This window comes from Taudactylus pleione, unplaced genomic scaffold (assembly GCF_031769625.1).
Source record: "Taudactylus pleione unplaced genomic scaffold, aTauple2 ptg000019l, whole genome shotgun sequence".
NCBI lineage: Eukaryota > Metazoa > Chordata > Amphibia > Anura > Myobatrachidae > Taudactylus > Taudactylus pleione.
In genome coordinates, this window is record NW_028284421.1 from 39,527,415 (window position 1) to 39,547,673 (window position 20,259).

The following is a 20,259-nucleotide window of genomic DNA, read 5'->3' on the forward strand; positions in this document are numbered from 1 at the left end:
TACCTCCGGTCTCGGAGGAGCTGAGAGTGAACACTGGCTTTTTCCACAGTGATTCACTAGACCACCAGGCTACATATGGAGTGGAAATCCAGCATCCTGATGGTTAAAAAATCAGGATCAGGAGGTCAGCTTTCCCCATTAAAGCGGCCCCTCAGCTCAGGGCACCATTCCTCTGAGGTCTCTCTTCCCTGAGCTGCTATCCTCCGACCACGCCCCCTCAGAGATCTCCGGCGGCCATTTTCTCCAGGCTCCGCCACAGCGCTCTCAGGGAAACGCTGGGTCCGGTCCCACTACCTCTCCCTTGAGTCAGGTATGTAGCACTATAGCCTACCAGATGTTGAGTCACTGACAACAGAATCTGTGTAGTTGATTGTAGTGCCATTCTGCAGTTATATTGTATGCTACCGCTGCCTGTCTGTTTATATCTCTATACTGTGAGAATATATCTTTCCCTTTTTTTCTGACTTTGCCCTAACATACAGGTGTTTTCAGGGTTTTTCCCAGTACAATAAATGTATTGGTGAGGGTTGTCTCATACAGTTGGTTACCGCACAGTGCCATATTTGTGCTGTGCGCTCCTGCAGCTTGCCCAAGCCTAAGACAGGATCAGTATATTGCATTCCTACTTGTATCCTACATACCCAGTGGTTGCATTACACCCAGTGCTATATTGTGTGCTATACTACTCTACAGCTATGTCTAGCAAAGGCAAGAAAGCATCTGCACCCATACTGCTATCATGCTGCAGGCTTAAGTGAGGAGGATTTGATACAAGATGGGTTATGTGTTAAATGTTATACTCCTCCAGGCCCATCAGCAACACCCCCCCCAGCTCGGCACAAGAGCCCCCCTGGCTTTCTTTTCTCAGGTGTTGGCTACTATTGCGGACTGCCTAGTTGTACCGACTGTAATCTCCCCTATGGGGTTGCCAAAGCAGGCAATAATTCCCCCTCTGGGACTGCCACAACAGGTTCAGGCTATACTGGTACCTCCTGTGCCCCCTCCATGTGTAGACCTATTGTCTAGCTCGGCACAAAATCTAGTGGCTACCTCTACATCCTTTCAAACTAAGTTGCAAGGCGAGAAGCCCCTACCCAGTAAGCCTTCTAAGCGTCCTATTATCTTCACAGTCCACGCAGCTCTCAGATTCTGAAGTGTCATCTCAGGAGGCAGAAGATGCTGATCTCTCCAACAATGACTCCCCTCAGGGAGTCAGTCTAAAATCTTGTTTTAGACTGTTTTTCTACACAGGCCCTCCTTCAGACCCAAGCAAGGCCTTACAAATCCAGAAAGCCATACAGTCCTTGTTGCAAGCAGGGGTAACTGTGCCAGTCCTGCTATCTCAGCATGGGACTGGTTACTATTCTACTATCTTTCTGGTTCAAAAGCTGAATGGGTCTCAGCCTATCCTCAACCTCGAATCCATGAACAAGTTCCTCAGGGTACCAAGGTTCAGGATGGAAACCCTACGCTCCATCATCCTAGCTATGGAGCCTGGGGACTTTATGGTTTCCCTGGATATTCAGGATGCGTACCTACATGCAGGCCCACCAAGAGCTGTGCCGCCCCTGGTAAACTGGGGTCTGGCTTAATTGCGGGAGGTGTGGCCACGCCCCCTTAGGTAAAAAAAAAAAGTTTTGCTGCGCGCTGGCAAGGGGGGTGCAGTGAGCCCCCTCAGCCTGGCGCATAACCAGTGGGGGGCGCGATCATCTCGATCGCTCCCCCCACAGGCATAGGAGACTGCTGTGGCTGCTTCTTCGCAGCTGCGAGCAGTCTCCCAGTGCAGCGCAGCACAGAGCAGCATGTACTGGGCTGCTGTGATGTAAGAGGAGGGGGGGAGTGGTGTGTGATGTAAGAGGGGGGGGGAAGAGGTGCTGTGTCTCCACAGTCGCCGGATGTTGATCCACTCAGCAATGCAGGTTCTGGGATCCATGGTGTCCACATTCGACATGGTGGAGTATGCTCAGTTCCACTCCAGGCCTTTGCAAAGGCTGATCCTCTCCAGGTGGAATGGGTTACCCCATCAGATCAGAGCTCAGACAATGGTACGTTCTCCGGAGGTGCGTCTGTCCCTCTCTTGGTGGCTACAGACATCTCATCTAACCAAGGGTCGCCCCTTTTGGATCCCGGACCTGGTACTCCTAACAAAAGATGCCAGTCTCTGGGGCTGGGGCGCAGTGACCGGTCCACTCTAATTTCAGGGTAGCTGGACATCAGTCGAATCAACCCTGCCAATCAACATATTGGAACTTCGTGCTGTCTACAGGGCCCTCGTACTGGCCCAGAACATACTTCACAGAAGACCTGTGCAGGTACAGTCCCACAATGCCACAACAGTTGCTTACATCAACCATCAAGTAGGCACTCAAAGTCAAGCAGCGATGACAGAACTCACGCATTCTGACATGGGCCAAGGGTCACCTCCCGGCCATCTCTACGATGTTTATTCTGGGAGTTCTCAATTGGGAAGGAGACTTCCTCAGCCTTCATGACGTGCTTCCCGGGGAATGGTCTCTTCACCAAGAGGTTTTTCAACTCCTAGTGAGCAGATGGGGCCTCTCAGAGGTGGACCTCATGGCCTCCCGACACAATCACAAACTGCCAGTGTACGGGTCCAGAACAAGAGATGCAGAGACAACCTTTTATAGACTCATCAGTGAAGTGGAGCTTACAGTTTGCGTACCTCTTCCCTCCAGACTCCCTTCCTCGAGTTCTTCGGAAGTTCAAACAAGACGGAGGCACTGTCCTGCTGGTGGCTCCAGCTTGGCCCAGACGTCATTGGTACTCAGATCTTCAGAGTCTCTCCATCGACACTCCGTTCCTGCTGCCTCAATGACCGGACCTGGGTTGTCTCAGGGTCCTTGCCTTTACCCGGACCTGGGTTGTCTGTCTTTGATGGCGTGGCTCTTGAGACATCCCTCCTGAGGTCCAAAGGATTCTCTTGTTCTGTAGTCAAAACTATGTTCAGAGCGCGTAAGCCAGCCTCTGCTTGGATCTACCACAGTGTGGCATACATATTTCCAATGGTGTCGTACCAGAAGCTACGACCCCCAAGTGTTTAAGATTTCACTTGTCCTGGCATTCCTTCAAGCTGGATTGGACCTTGAACTTCGCCTGGCCTCACTGAAGGTGCATGTCTCTGCTCTATCCATTTGGTTCCAGCATAGACTTGCTCCATTTCCGGATGTCCACACCTTCCTCCATGGTGTCCTCCGTATGCAACCTCCCTTTGTCCCTCCAGTGGCTCCATGGGATTTGTCAGTAGTGCTTCATGCCCTCCAGGGTCCACTGTTTGAACGCCTGGATTCTGCGGAATTCAAGTGGCTCACAGCGAAAACTTCTTTTTTTTTTTCTTTTGGCTATGGCGTCTGCCAGAAGGGTGTCAGATTTAGGGGCGCTCTCCTGTCGCTCCCCATTTCTGATATTCCATCAAGACGGGCCTGTGCTTTGGACCCACCCTGGTATCCTTCCTAAAGTAGTTACTAGTTTCCACATTAATGAGGAAATTGTAGTCCTGGCCTTTCAATCACCAGACCTATCAGCAGGTGAGGCCTATTTGGATGTGATCCGTGCCCTTAGGATATACGTGGACCGTACCAGTTCCCTTCGGAGATCAGACTCCTTATTTGTGCTCTAGGGATGGCCAGCCAACAAACAGACATTGGCTAGATGGCTTCGCATGACTATCTCACAGGCTTATACGCAGGCAGGCCTACCTGTATCAGCTGCTGTTACTGCTCACTCTACTCGCTCTGTGGGTCCTTAGTCGGCAGGTCGCCATGGTGCTTCAGCTGAACAGCTTTGTAAGGCGGCCAAGTGGTCATCTGTCCATACATTTCTGAGGTTTTATGCTTTTCATACATTGCTCAGGATGCTTCATTTGGGCGCTGGATTCTCCTTTCAGCTGAAGAGCGTCCCCACCCTTAAATTACTGCTTTGGGACATCCCCAAGGTCTCCCTATGGACCCCGCAGAAGAAAATGAGTTATGGTAAAACTTTCCTTTGTTAACGCTTTCTTCGACGTCCATAGGGTCCACAGGACACCCGCCCTGACTCACTGGCTTCATATGGGCTATGTTTCTGGTCAACAGTTTCCCGTCTCCTCCTACGTGAGAGTGTGATTCTTGTGTGTACCAGTCTTCCTTCTCTGTTCTCCTCCGGCCTTTGGCTAGTCGCGAACTGAGGTGCCTCTGGCTCCGGGGCGGGGTATAGGGGGTTGTCCCTCATTTGGTCACACAAATATCAATGACATTTACTATAAAATTTACAACATCAAACTAGAAATATCAATTTAACAGCAAATAGCAGCAGTCTGGGAATAGATGTTATTAGCATAAAAACACCCCAAAAATATATGTAAACAAACAAAATCACCAACACACAAATAAATACACCAAATATCAAAAACCAAGGAAAAGATATCCAGGACAGCAATACATATATCAAATACTATAGTATGATCACTACTCTGTGTTAGGGTCTGAGGTATAGTTAAAGGCGGTTTTCACCAACAGAGTCCTGCAACATCCTTGAGGGCTGGAATCCTCGACAAGTCGTGCCCTATGGGCCAAAGAACATGACGCAGGTTTTGAGCTGTGAAGCAGCCTTGAGGGCTGGAAAACTTGGCTGGATGCGGCCTTTGGGCCGTGTTGCAGCCTTTGGGCTGAGTAGCAGCTTTGAGGGCTGGTAAGCTTGCCTAGATGTGGTCTTTGAGCCGTGTTGCAGCCATTGGGCTGAGTAGCAGCCTTGAGGGCTGGTAAGCTTGGCTGGATACAGCAGATTAAGGTCTAGTGCCTCTGGAAAGAGACTGACGTTGGTACTCAGGAGACAATAATCCGGCCTGTGCCGCCTGGTTGACACAAGCAGCTGACGCTGGAGTGCGGTCTGTGCCGCCGAGTTGACACCAGCAGTGTACGCTAGAGTGCGGCCTGTGCCGCTGAGATGACACAAGCAGAGTACGCAAAACTGCGCACCCTTGGAGACAGCAGTGCGACCCGTGCCGCCGGTTGACACAAGCAGTGTACGCAGGACTGCGCACTCTCGGACACAGAGTGCTGTATACACCGCCTAGATGACATTAAACGGCAGATTGATGGAAAATGAACTGTGCCGCCTGGATGACACAAACAGTAGTATAATAATCTTTAGACAGGAGACAATGCCAGAACCGGAAACACTAAAACCCTATCACCGGCATCAGAGCAGTGTTCACACCAGGAGAAAATAGATGCCGGAGCCAATCCTAGAAGGATCCCAAAATTGTAGACAGGTGGCAGGAGGAGCTTCAGCGAACACTCGCCCGGCGTTCGCAGTGCGGCGGCTTGTGACACTTTGGTATTAGTGTACCAAAGTTCACAAAATCAACACTTTCAAGAAATGGGGAATATGTAAATTCCTCGTTAAGTTCCAACGGTGCCATGGACTTTAGTTTATATATCCAATGACACTCTCATTTCAACAACAGTTTATGTCTGTCTCTTCCTTTCCTTTAGTGGTGGAATAAAATCAATGGGCATAAAGACAAAGGACCTCATTCAGAGTCGGTCGTAAGCGGCCGCTCGGTTGTACGCATCCGATGTTTCCAAACCACGCATGCGTACGGTTAGTTGTGCGCATGTGCGTACGAGACCTTGCGATCCAAAATGCTCTCGATCGTATGGCTTACGAGCAGGGAGTGGCTTCCGAGAGTAGATTGACATGAAAGGCCGTTTGTGGGTGGTGACGGGGGTGGTGGTCTAAATACGCAGGCGTTCCTCACCGTTTTCAGGGCGTTTCAGGGGTGTACATAAATTTCCTGCTACGACCGACATAGAAGGCCGGAAGTAGTAAAACGTCACTCTGCGAGCAGGTTAGAGGCCTGGCTGATCGTACAGCTTGAGGTTGGGTATGTGCGCTCTCAAGCCCCAGACTACAGTCGATACTATCGAATGTGACTGTTGTTATGTTTGATGTTTCTATTTTGTGCCACACAATGCAAGCAGCTAATAATCGTTTGTTGTTGCTAGTAACACTGCTAATTGGCTTGTAATTGATTCAGTTGCATTTGCATTAGCGAATAATAAGAATAAATACATTTCATGGGGATGGCTTTTTCTATGCAGTTTTTTGTTAATTTTTGGTGTAATTTGCACACAACACAAGCGGCCGCAACCATCAGAAGAAAATTAACATACAGCGACTGACAACGATCGACTCGATCGCTAACTGCTATCACTCGTTAGCTAGAGGAGGTGCTTTGTTCATGTATGGGCGTCACTTTGGTTGCGATCACCTAGCCGTGCAATTGTTTTTTTTATTATGATTCTCGATCGTTAGGCGTACGACCGAGCGGTCGCTTACGACTGACTCTGAATGAGGGCCAAAGTCTTTTTATAGTATATCCGTGAGTAACAAAATGCCTGGCAATTGGAGGGGTATTGTACTCAACCTTTATCAAAGCCTTTCTTCTTCGGGGTCCATAGGGATCCACAGGAATACCATGGGGATATTATGGGCGGAAGACCAGGCACCAAACAGCTAAAGCCCCTGCTCCCAGAATGCCCCGGGTCCTCCTCCACATATACCCTCCCTCCAGCCATAGGACTTCAGTTTAGTTGTTCGTTTGGTGCGGCAGGTTTCAGACGCACCTTTGTAACGGGACTGTTTAGGCAGTCTTAAGCTTTTATTTTATGAGTTATTTTACTTTGTTTCTTGAGTTGGCAGTACAAAGCGTCGATATTAGGATGCATGGGCTGCTACTCCATCTACCACCACCGGGCCACAACATTAGTAATTGTGCTGGTGATTTCGGCGGGTCGTCGCTGAGCTTAGCTAGCAACAATGCTGCAACCTGGACTGCACCGGATGCTCGGAGATGGCAGGTGCCTTATCGTCTGACGCCGGGGATTGGCAGCAGACGCGTATCAGGCTGGTTAATGCAGCTTAGAGGAAGTAGGCGCACCCCAGACAGCTCCTCCCCCGACCCAGATACAGTCCCGATGAATGGTTTTGCGCGTCTGGGTTGCTCCGCCTACCCTCCACGTGTATGAGACACTCACGGTCCATGCTCAGTTCACCTAGTAGCTGTGGTCTCAGGAGGGTCTGGGGCAGTCTCCCTGTATACCTCTCCTTTGGTTAAGCTATATGGTGCTCTATATCCTACTATTACTTTGCGTTGCTGTAGTTCATCTTGAGCCCATTGTAATTCTTTTACATATGCATTGTATGTGACTGTTTGCTAGCTGCTGTTTGCATTGCACTTATATCCTACCAATGTGATTGCAATTTTCTACTGTCAATATAACTATCACTGTTATTTTTTTCTGAGTGCATCACATTCATTAGACTGTCACATAAACTTTGCGATTGTTGCCTTTTACTTTGAACATGTCAAAAGATAGAGGGAAACAGGAGGGGGAGCCACCTGTACTGGTATCATGTAAATCATGTACGGCATATGTGTCTTTACAGGACATAAAGGTATTGGTGAAGGTGGTCACGTTGCATTGTTACCTTTATACATGTACAGTATATGCAAAGCATAAAGGGATTACAGTCTGCTATATATCCTCTTCCTTTATATCGTTCCTGGATGGAGGGTTATGTCCACTCAGTTCAGAATTTGGTTTTTAGCATCTACCTATCTGTAGATGTTACAGGTGAATAAGGTGTCAGCCATCTAAGCATATATATGGATTGTAGTCCATCCTGCTTTCAGATTCTGATATATCATCTGAGGAGGCAGAGGATACACAGGTTTCAACCTCTGGGCCTCTCTCGGAGGAGGAGCATCATTCATCAGTGGATGTTCTTCTCTAGAGGGGTGGTTAATTCAATTCTCATTATTGAAGATGAAGTACCGGCTCCTAAAGCCTAATAAACCTGGCTTTAGGAGCCGGACTGGATTCCCTCAATCTGAACAGCTCACTGAGCTTATAGGAGAAGCATGGAACATTCTAGGTAGACTGTTCCAGATTCCAAAAAAGATTAGTATCTTTTCACCCTCTCCCCCAGAGAGAGTGCATTAGGTGGGAAATCCCCCTCCGCACTGGGGATTCTTACATGACACCTTCCTATAGGGTGACACCCAAGAAGATTGTTTTCACAACTCCCCCATGAGATCCTATCAAGGCCATTTATGCCCTGCTAAATTCAGGGGTGTTAACGCCTTCCTTGTTAGTTAAAGGAACCGGGATTATTACTCAGATTTGTGTTTGATTCAGAAGCTAAATATGTATCTCTCTATTCTGTATCCGAAATCTCTCAACAGATTCATCCATGTGCCCAAGTTCCGTATGGAGACCCTACGGTCAATTGTGCTGGCAATGGAACCTGGGAATTTCATGGTTCCCTGAACATACAGGATCATATCTGCATGTACCTATTGCACTATTAACCAAGGGTTTCTGAGTTTTGGCTGTTCATCAGCAACATTACCATTTGCCTTTTGGTCTGTCCATAGCTCATCTCAGAAGGAGTCAGGATATTGCCATATTTGAACGGCCTCCTGATATTGACAGTCTACGGAGGTTTTACAATTGCGAGTGCACATATTGCTCTGAAATCAGAGGGTACCCATTCACTCAGCTAGGCAGGTTCTGTGGTCCATGGATCCACCGTCAACATGGTGGAATATGCCCAGTTCCTTTTCAGACCTCTACAAAGATTGATTCTCTCCAGGCGGAATGGACAGCGTCATCTTATAAGGTCTCAGAGGATCCCTCTCACTCCAGAGGTTCATCACTCCCTCCTGTGGTGGCTGAGAAAGGATCATCTAGACAAAGGGCAGCCATTCTGGATTCCAAATTGGATCTAATCACGGATGCCGGCCTTAACGGATGGAGGGCAGTAACAGGTCATCACACCTTTCAGGGAAGATGGGCAAATCAAGGGGGTCATAACACCTACAGCCAGACCACACTGGGCATGCCCAATCTCGTCCAATCTTGGAAGCTATGCAGTATTGTACTTAGTACTATAGTACTTGGATGGGAGACCACGTTGGAATACCAGGTGCTGTAGGTAACTGCCAATAAACATTCTGGAACTGCAAACAGTATACAGAGCACTGCTCCAGGGCAGGCCAGTCCAGATCCAGTCCGAACAATGCAACTACAGTGGCCTACCTCCATCATCAGGGAGGCACAAGAAGTTATGTAGACATGAAAGAAGTAACAAGGGTTCTGAATTGGGCAGAACATCATCTTCCGGCCATTTCGGCAATATTCATACCGGGAGTGCTAAATTGGGAAGCAGACTGTCTAAGTCGCCAGGACATACACGCTGGAGAGTGGTCTCTGTATCCGGGAGTGTTTCAGCTCCTGGTAAACAAATGGGGTCTACCTCTACATCTCATGGCATCACGCCACAACCACAGGGTCCCCAACTGCGGGTCCAGGTCTAGAGACCCATCAGTGGCATTTGTGGATGCACTGGAATGGGATTTCAAGCTGGCGTATCTATTGCCTCCGATTTCTCTACTCCCAGGAGTTCTCAGAAAATTCAAACAGGAAGGCGGACCGGTAATACTGGTGGCTCAGACTTGGCCCAGACGTTAATAGTTCACCAGCATACATAATCTGTCCATAGACAGTCCTATCCTCTTCCTTTACGGAAGGATCTGCTAATGCAGGGTCCTTGCCGACATCCGTACTTACTTTGTCTGGTTTTGACGGCGTGGTTCTTCAATCTTCCATCCTAAGAGCAAAAGGTTTTCCAGTTCTGTAATTCAAAATGATGATAGGGCACGGAAGCCGGCTTCTGCCCGTATCTATTACAGAGGTTGGCATTCTTTTGTTAAATGGTCTTCCCGTAAGGAATATGATCATAAGGTGTTCAGAATTTACCTATAGCCACACCACACTGGACATGCCAGATCTCGTCTGATCTTGGAGGTTGTGCAGTGTTGGGCCTGGTTGTTACTTGGATGGGAGAAAAACTTCGAATACCAGGTGCTGTAGGTGCTTGCCTGGCCACTTTGAGAGTGTAGTTTTCTGCACTGACAGTCTGGTTCCAGAAGAAGATTGCTTCATTACCAGATGTTAGAATTTTTTTCCAAGGAGTTCTGCGAGTTCAGTCTCCCTTTGTTCCACCGGTAACACCGTGAGATTTGTCTTTGGTTCTTAAGGGGTTACAAGCTTCCCCATTTGAACCTTTAGACTCTGTAGATTTGAAGTGGTTGACAGCAAAGACCATTTTTTTTCTTGCTATCTCTTCTGCTTGCAGTCTCTTGGATTTGGCAGCGTTCTCTTGTTGCTCCCCATTTTTTATTTTTCACAAGGATAAAGCTGTTCTTCGTACAAGGGAGGGTTACCTTCCTAAGATAGTGTCCCTTTTTCATGTAAATGAAGAAATTGTGGCTCCAGCTTTTTCAGTCTCCAGACCTTCCTGTAGGTGAAGCCTCCCTGATTGTAGTTTGTGCTCTCCGTATATATATATGGAGCGTACAAATTCTGTTAGAAAATCAGATTCTCTTTTTGTATTATATGGTTTTCACAAACGAGGATGGCCAGCTAGTAAACAGACTCTGGTGAGATGAATACGCGCGTGACTATCTCCCAGGTGTATACACAGACTGATCTTCCTGTCCCAGGCACGGTGACAGCGCATTCTACTCGGTCAGTAGGGCCATCGTGGGCATTCAGTCGTGGTGCCTCTACTGAACAATTATGCAAGGCTGCCACGTGGTTTTCTGTCCACACTTTTCCTAGGTTTTATGCCTTTGATACTTTTGCCTCTCTGGATGCTTCCTTTGGGCGACGAGTTTTCCATTATGCTCAGGAGCGTACCCCACCCTAGGGGATCTGCTTTAGGACATCCCCATGTATCCCTGTGGATCCCTATGGACCCAGAAGAAGAAGTTTAGAGTTATGGTAGACTTACCTAGATAACTCCTTTCGAGGTCCATAGGGTCCACAGGGCACCCACCCTGACGCACCTGGCTTAACTGGGTGAATTTCTTTCGGTCACAAATTCCCTCATCTTCTGTAAGAGTGTTTCTGGTGTATGATTGTTCTTCCTTCTTCTCTTTCCTTCTCCTGCCTTGAGGCTTGTTAACTAAACTGAATTCCTATGGCTGGGGGTGGGGTATATGTGGAGGAGGACCTGGGGCAATCTGGAAGATGGGGCTTTAGCTGTTTGGTACCTGGTCTTCCATCCACAATATCCCCACGGTATCCCTGTGGACCCTATGGACCTCGTAGAAGATGAGTTATCTAGGTAAGTTTACCATAACTCTAAATTTTTGATCGAGGACCATTGCAGTGCTGTTTTGTCTTTGTGTATCCACATAGTTTTACTCCTATATACTTTCTTACATGGGCACAAAATGGTATACACCACATGTTTTGTCTCACAGTTGATACAATGCTGTAACTGGTAAACTTTCTCTATACCAGGGTGTTCAAATACATCACCAGTTTGCATATGACAACAATTGACACAGCCCAAACAGTGAAAAACTCCTTTCCCACTTGGCAGCCAGTGTCTCTCATTGTTAAGTCCCGGACTACCATTTGAATAAGTTATCCGCTCTTTAAAGTTATGCCTACATTTGTAGCAAAAAAGAGGAATAGCTCTGCGTACTGTGGATGACGTAATGGAGTATGTGCTAGAAAAAAAACATTTTGGTAGTATGCTTGTTTTTTTTTATTGGCTGAAGTAAGTAAGTCCCTTCTATCCATCTTAATGTACATTTCCCTGGAGACTCGAAACTCTACTGTGGTGGCTTCAATTGCCTCACCTGGACAAGGGTCGCCGTTCCTGGTTCATCAGTGGGTTCTACTCACTGTGGACACCAGCCTCGGGCTGGGGGGCAGACACACAGGCGTCAACTTTTCAGGAGTGCTGGACGGCCTAGGAATCTCATATTCCCATAAATGCAGGCCTTGTGTCAGGCACGTTTTTCTTCTTCAGGACCATCCAGTCAAGTTCCACTGAGAAAACGCTACCACTGTTGCTTACGTAAATCATCAAGTCGGCACAAGGAGAAATGTGGGTAGTGAGCAGAATCCTGAGGTGCGCTGAACGGTTTCTCCCAACCTTGTCAGTGATTTACATCCCAAGGATAGACAACTGTGAGACCAACTATCCATCCACCCCAGAGAATGGTCTCTTCACCAGGACGTATTCCATCAACTGGTGGTCTGTTTAGGTCGTTCATCCGTAGACCTGATGGCTTCATGACAAACTGCCCCGCTATTGTTCCAGGATTCCCCCCGGCCACGCTAAGCTATGCCTCTGTCCATGCTAAGCTCAATCTCTTGGTCTGTCCAGAGCTGTGTTCAACAAGTTGAAAAAACGCTCCGGTCATCTGCTGCCATGCCGACTCACTCCCCAGACAGCACATCCAACCCCTGTATAACTGTGAGTTGATAGAGAGGGAGTGAGAGATATGCTTCCCAATACTGTATAGGGCACTTATAGAGCTGCACTATGTCCTCATGTACTGTAAAGGGTCCCTATACAGCAGAATTGTGTCCATCCTTTGTCTTTTGTATTGTATAGTGCAGCCTATGTATGTTATCGCTCGTTATACCCCTGTACTGTATATAACCATTTATATGTCCTTCATTATACTTCAGAACTGTACATTCACTGCAATGCTCTCTGTATGGTATGTTAGTCACTGCCATGTTCTCTGTATGATGTCAGTCACAGCCAGTCTCCCTGTATGATATGTCAGTCACTGCCATGCTCTCTGTATGATATATCAGTCACTCACTGTGATGCATTGCTCTCTGCTCTCTGTACGATTTGCCAGTCACTGCGATGCTCTCTGTAGGTTGTCAGTCACTGCTATGCTCTCTGTACGATACAGTGCATCCGGAAAGTATTCACAGCGCTTCGAATTTTCCACATTTTGTTATGTTACAGCCTTATTCCAAAATGGAATAAATTAATTTTTGTCCTCAAAATTCTACACACAATACCCCATAATGATGTGTAAAAAGTTTTTGAGAAATCACATGTACATTCACAGCCTTTGCCATGAAGCTCAAATTTGAGCACAGGTGCATCCTGTTTCTACTGATCATCCTTGAGATATTCTTACGGCTTAACTGGAGTCTACCTGTGGCAAATTCAGTTGATTGGACATGATTTTGAAAGACATACACCTGTCTATATAAAGTCCCACACTTGACCGTGCATGTCAGAGCACAAACTAAGCATGAAGTCCAAGGAATTGTCTGTAGACCTCCGAGACAGGATTGTCCCGAGGCACAAATCTGGGAAAGGGTACAGAAAAATATCTGCTGCTTTGAAGGTCCCAATGAGAACAGTGGCCTCTATCATCCGTAAATGGAAAAAGTTCAGAACCACCAGGACTCTTCCTAGAGTTGGCCAGCTGTCTAAATGGAGCGATCGGGGGAGAAGGGCCCTAGTCAGGGAGGTAACCAAGAACCCGATGGTCACTCTGTCAGAGCTACAGCATTCCTTTGTGGAGAGAGGAGAACCTTCCAGAAGGACAACCATCTCTGCAGCAAACCACCAATCAGGCCTGTATGGTAGAGTGGCCAGACGGAAGCCACTCCTTAGTAAAAAGCACATGGAAGCCCACCTGGAGTTTGTCAAAATGCACCTGAATGACTCTTAAGGTGGCCACACACTAGACCAACTTACATCCAACCAGCCAACTAGTTAATAGGTTGGAATGAAAATCTGGTAAGGTATGGGAGGAAATGATGATCAACAATTTGCTCCTAAATGCCAGAAAACAGATGAAAATGGTCGTTCAGACAAGTTTTGTTAAATGTTTGATCTAAACAATTTGTTCATACAACAGTTTTTGTCCATTTTCCGGCGTTTGGGAGCAAATTGCTGATTGTCATTTGCTTTCATACCATACCAGATTTTCATTTCAACCAATCAACAAGTTGGATGGTTGGATGTAAGTTGGTCTAGTGTGTGGCCAGCTTTAGACCATGAGAAACAAAATTCTCTGGTCTGATGAGACAAAGATTGAACTCTTTGGCATGAATGCCAGGAGTTATGTTTGGAGGAAACCAGGCACCGCTCATCACCAGGGCAATGCCATCCCTACAGTGAAGCATGGTGGTGGCAGCATCATGCTGTGGGGATGTTATTCAGCGGCAGGAACTGGGAGACTAGTCAGGATAGAGAGGAAGATGAATGCAGCAATGTACAGAGACATCCTGGATGAAAACCTGCTCCAGAGCTCTCTTGACCTCAGACTGGGGTGACGGTTCATCTTTCAACAGGACAACGACCCTAAGCACACAGCCAAGATATCAAAGGAGTGGCTTCAGGACAACTCTGTGAATGTCCTTGAGTGGCCGTGCCAGAGCCCAGACTTGAATCTGTTTGAACATCTCTGGAGAGATCTGAAAATGGCTGTGCACTGACTCTTCCCATCCAACCTGATGGAGCTTGAGAGGTGCTGCAAAGAGGAATGGGCGAAACTGCCCAAAGATAGGTGTGCCAAGCTTTTGGCATCATATTCAAAAAGACTTGAGGCTGTAATTGCTGCCAAAGGTGCATCTACAAAGTATTGAGCAAAGGCTGTTAATGCTTTTGTACATGTTATTTATTTTTTTAATTAAATTTGCAAAAATCTCAAAGAAAACTTTTTATACATTGTCATTATGGGGTATTGTGTGTAGAATTTTGAAGACAAAAATTTATTTATTCCATTTTGGAATGAGGCTCTAACATAACAAAATGTGGAAAAGTGAAACGCTGTGAATACTTTCCGGATGCACTGTATGTCAATCTCTCACTGCCATGCTCTCTGTATGTCAGTCACTACAATGCTCTCTGTAGGATGTCAGTCACATTGATGCTTTCTGTAGGATATGTCAGTCTCTCACTGAGATGCAATGCTTTCTGTACGATTTGCCAGTAACTGCGATGCTTTCTGTAGGATGTGTCAGTTACTGCCATGCTCTCTGGGCCTGATTCAGAGCCGGACGCTCTGAACGAGCGCCCGCTCTGAATCAGGGCTTTTTTTTTTTTCTTTTTTGGTGCGTCCTCCTGGACGCTCGCATAGCTGTGGGTTACCACCCACAGCTTATGCGAGCGTCCATGATGATGGTCGCGATGGTCAAGACCATCGCGACCATCGGGCTTGCGACGAGACCCTGCTGTAAGGTCTCGGTGACCGCAAGCCCTAGAGTGATTTTGGCTCTATCAGAGCCAAAATCACTCCCACTGACATCACTAGTGATGTCAGTGGGGCCGGACCCAGACGGTAGGCGTTCTCATGGGAATGCCTCCGTCTGGCAGCCACGCCCTCGGCACGCCCACCAAAGGGGGCGTGCTGTCACTTAACAATGACAGCACGCCCACTTTGGTGCGAGACCCGGAGCGACAGCTTGGCTGTCGCTATCCGGGTCTCGCGCATGCGCACAACGGAGCTCCCTCCGTCGTGCGCATGCGCACTAGGGCACCATCGACCCGCTTGCGAGTGCTCAGCGCTCGCGAGCGGGTCTGAATCAGGCCCTCTGTACGGTATATATCTCAGTCACTGCCATGTTCTCTATACGATATGGTAGTCATTGTGATGCTCTCTGTACGATGTGTCAGTCACTACGATGCTCTCTGTACGATGTGTCAGTCACTACGATGCTCTCTGTACGATATGTCAGTCACCGCCATGCTCTCTGTACGATATGTCAGTCACTGCGATGCTCTCTGTATGATGTCAGTCACTCACTGCGATGCAAAGCTCTCAGTACAATTTGCCAGTAACTGCGATGCTCTCTGTGAATGTCAGTCGCTGCGATGCTCCGTGTACGATATGGCAAACTCTGGGATGTTCTTTGTATGATATGTCATTCGCTGCGATCGTCTCTGGCCCTGATTCAGAGATGGACGCTCTGAAAGAGCGCTCGCTCTGAATTTTGGCGTTTTTTTTTTTTGTGCAGCCTCCTGGCCGCTCACATAGCTGTGGGTGACCACTCACAGCTATTGCGAGCAGTCAGGATGATCGTCGCGATGGTCAAGACCATCGCGACCATCGGGCTTGCGACGAGACCCTTGTAGTAGGGTCTTGTGGCTGCAAACCCCAGAGAGCTTCTGGCTCTAATAAAGCCGGAAGCTCTCCCACTGACATCACTGGTGATGTCAGTGGGGCCACCCACAAACGGCAGGCGTTCTCATGGGAACGCATCCAATTTTGAAGCCACCCCCCACCACGCCTACAAAACGGGGCGAGCTGTTGATGAACATCGACAGCCGCCCCTTTTGTAGTGAGCCACGGAGCGAGAGAATTTCTCTCTCGCTCCGGGGCTTGCGCACGCGGAGCACACCATCGACCCGCTCACGAGCGGGTCTGAATCAGGCCCTCTGTACAATGTCAATCAATGCAATGCTCCTCGTACGATATGGCAGGCACTGCGATGTTCTCTCTACGATATGTCAGTCATTGTGATGCTCTCTGTAAGATATGTCAGTCACTGCCATGCTCTCTGTACAATATGTCAGTCGCTCTTCCATGCTCTCTGTACAATATGTCGGTCACTGCCATGCTTGCTGTAGGATATGTCAGTTGCTGCGATGCTCGCTGTAGGATATGTCAGTTGCTGCGATGCTCTCTGTACAATATGTCATTCGCTGCTATGCTCTCTGTAGGATAGGTAAGTCACTGCCATGCGATGTCAGTCGCTCACTGCCATACTCTCTGTACGATATATCAGTCATTCACTGCGATGCGATGCTCTGTATGATTTGTCAGTTACCGCAATGCTCTCTATAGGATATGTCAGTCACTGCCATGCTCTCTGTACGATATGGCAGTCACTGCTATGCTCTCTGTGAATGTCAGTCGCTGCGATGCTCCCTGTACGATATGGCAAACTCTGGGACGTTCTTTGTATGATATGTCATTCGCTGCGATGCTCTCTGTACAATATCAATCGATGCAATGCTCCTTGTACGATACAGCAGGCACTGCGATGTTCTCTGTACGATATGTCAGTCACTGCGATGCTCTCTGTACGATATGTCAGTCACTGCGCTGCTCCCTGAAGGGGTGTCTTTATAATGAATGCAAGGTGGGTGGTGCACATGGGCCCCTGGGTCCCACACCCTGCACCCATAGTTAATTATACTTACTTTTCCGCAGAATTCCGGTGGCCATTTTCTCTGTGATTCGCACATGCACAGGAAAGATGTCCCCAAGAAGAAGGTGCAGGCGCCATTTTCCTGGAGACCCGAGCATTCACAGTAGATTCTGGCATGAAACCAGAATCTACTGCGCTCAGTGTGCTGACTAAGAGGAGGAGGCCCAAGCGGAGGCTGCACATGGACCCCCTCCTCTCTTTAAACGCCCCTGCCTCTCTGTACAATATGCCCCAGTCTGCAGTGAACACTAATTTCTATCATGCTTTAACATAATTTTTTTGGGGGGGATGGAGGGGTGCCGTTTTTCAATTTGCCCTGGACGCCAAAAACCCTAGTTATGCCTCTGATAGCTACCTTAGCCTTTTGTGAGTAAAAAAAAAAAAAAAACTGTTTTGCTTTAACACATGGAAAGACTGCTATACACAATATGAAGAGAGAGTTCCTCTAGATAAAGGAGATTGTATAAAATTCGTCCAGGGGGTTGCCCCAGTCCTCGGTCGGGATTGATTTAGAAACCTTCTCTACATAATGCTAAGGCTTTAGAAAAGAAAAAACAAAAATATCTATAAAAGGGAATTTAACCACGGCTTCAGAATGAGACAATGACTTATGGGAGTCGGGATCAATAAGTTAATCCACTGTATGAAGGCCTTCTGCATCCCATTTGGAAAAATTGTGATGCCTGGTCATTTTGAAAATTTTAATTTTGCAAAAAAGGCAAATGTATAGAATAGGATGGGTTCAATTTAAAATTTGTCGTAATAACAACCATATTTTTCTCGTTGTCATAAGAAGGCGATTATCAAGGACATGTCTCGAGGGGCTGTCTCGATCTGTCTTGTGTAAGAAAAAATTTTGTTCCAATGATGTAATAGTATAAATTTGGTGAACCATCAACCAGTCCTTTAAATAACAAAACAAAGCCACAAAATTATATTGCAATATGTCTGGAAAATTATATTTAGGTTGACATAACTTAATCAAACCAATCCTCACTCGTTTGTTTTTCCAAATAAAGTTATGAAACAGAGGAGTGATTGATAGGTGATCTGTCCTAGATAAAAGAATAGGGAGTACCTGAAGGGGGTAAAAAGTTTCGGAAAGTAAACCATATGCAAGAGATTAGCCCTACCTAAATAGGATGACTGGAGATGGCTCATCTTTCCAATTGGGCAGTGAATGTGGATAAAATGTTTCCAATAATAAACCTGTATAGGTTGTGAATATTTTAGGAAGGATAACACCCAGATATGGAAGTTGTCAATTTTAGTGGTTACTGCTTTGTCCAAGATGGGTGACCCATGTTTCAGGTATAAGGCCAAAGATTTATCAAAATTAATAAAGTATCCTGAGACAGGCTCAAGAGTTGCACAGAGCGCAGTGGTAGACTCTGGGCATGGGGAAAATGGCGCCACAGCTATTTTCCCGGTGTCTTCCCTACTGCACATGTGCAAAACGCCGGAAAAAAAAGGCAGCAATGGCCATTTTCCAGGCGATTTTTACAGTGCAGATACCGGCTCCAACGTTATCAAAAATATGGGTGCATGGTGTGCGGTGTGGACCCCGCACACCTTGCACCCATTATAGAAACAGCCCTGCCCTGACGAGTTCCCCATGTCATCACTAATTACTTCTAATACCATTTATCGGGACTGGTACGGGATGTCGGCCCCCGGGATCCTGGCGGTCAAAATCCTGATGCCAGCATCCTGACAGGGTTCAGATATCGACACCTGTTGGTAGGTATCCTAAAACTCCCCCTCTCCCTACCCTAATCCTTCCTCCCAGGTGCCTGACCCTAACCTCACCCCCTAGTGCCTAAATCTAACCTCCCCATACCCTAAACCTAACCCTCCCCCCTAGTGCTTAACCCTAACCCTACCTTTAGTGCCTAACCCTCACCCCAACCCCGCTACTTACCTTTGGGATGCCGGCGGTCTGGCAGGTGGCGGTATTCTAAATGGCGGCATCCCCTGTGCCTGGGATACTGAATGTATCCCCCATTTATCTGCTATTGCCATTTAACATCCAGCAGCCAATTGGTGGCTTTGAGAATCCACTGTTTAGTAAATAAACCCCTTCATCCTAATTGACTTGAACTTTAGAAAACTGTTGATTGAGCAAGCAGCAGGAGCAGACATCTTGCTGAAAAGCTCCGTCGTGTCCACCCTTATAAAAGCCCACTTTTTGCCCCCTGGTTTGGAAAATAACTGCTCTTACTGGAACCCTTTACCGGCGGAAAGACGCAGTTTCGGAGTGGAGGGGGTGAGTGGTGACTGCCCCAACAGACTGTGGCCTAGTCTCCGTTCTCAAGCCGGAGACTCAATTTATTGCGGCACCCACCCGCCTTGCCGTCTTTGGCTCCCCCCCACTGTCGCACAGATCCTACCGGTGGCTGCCGCTTAACCCCTCTCCACACTACTTACAACTGGGGACTCCGTGCCGACGCCGGATTCACCCACGGCTCCCGCCCACCTTGCACTCCTTGGCGGAGTCATCCGCTCCCCCTCACTACCGCACTGACCTTACCGGCAGCCACCGATTGTCCCCCCACCACTCCACCTACAGCTGGGGACTGCCCGCCGGCACCAGATAACTCTGCGGTACCCGCCTGCCTCACAGTCTCTGATGGAGTCGGCTGCTCCCCCCCCCCCCCACTGCTGCACAGATATTACCGGAGGCTGCTGCCTGATCCCTTCCCACACCAGATAGTGCTGGCTGATGTGGGGACGGACACTGCTGCTCTCATATAAAGTTGCAATGCTGCCCTACCCTCCTGCTCTTCTCACTCATCTGAAGGGGGTATCCAGTGGAGGTCACCCATATCCAGAGGGAGGACCCTTGGATTCTGGACCCCTGAGAGAAGACCCTCATGCTTTGGTGGCCTGTGTCTTATCTGCAGACATGCTATCCTAATACACAGTGAGTGACTCTGTTTCCAGCATCTCCAATTTTACCTTCTACTGATCTAGACACAATTACTCATACCTGGTCCCATACTGTATTTATACCTGGCTCTTGAATTATAAGGCTGATATCTCCATTTATGTGGTTCTGGCTCCCCCTGGTGGTCAAAAAAGAGTTTCACTATGTAAAATGTTAACTCTTGGCATCTGCTCCATGCTTGCTATGTAACCATATCCTCAGGGGACTGTGACCCTTACCATCCACTCAATTACGATGATATATTAACGTGCA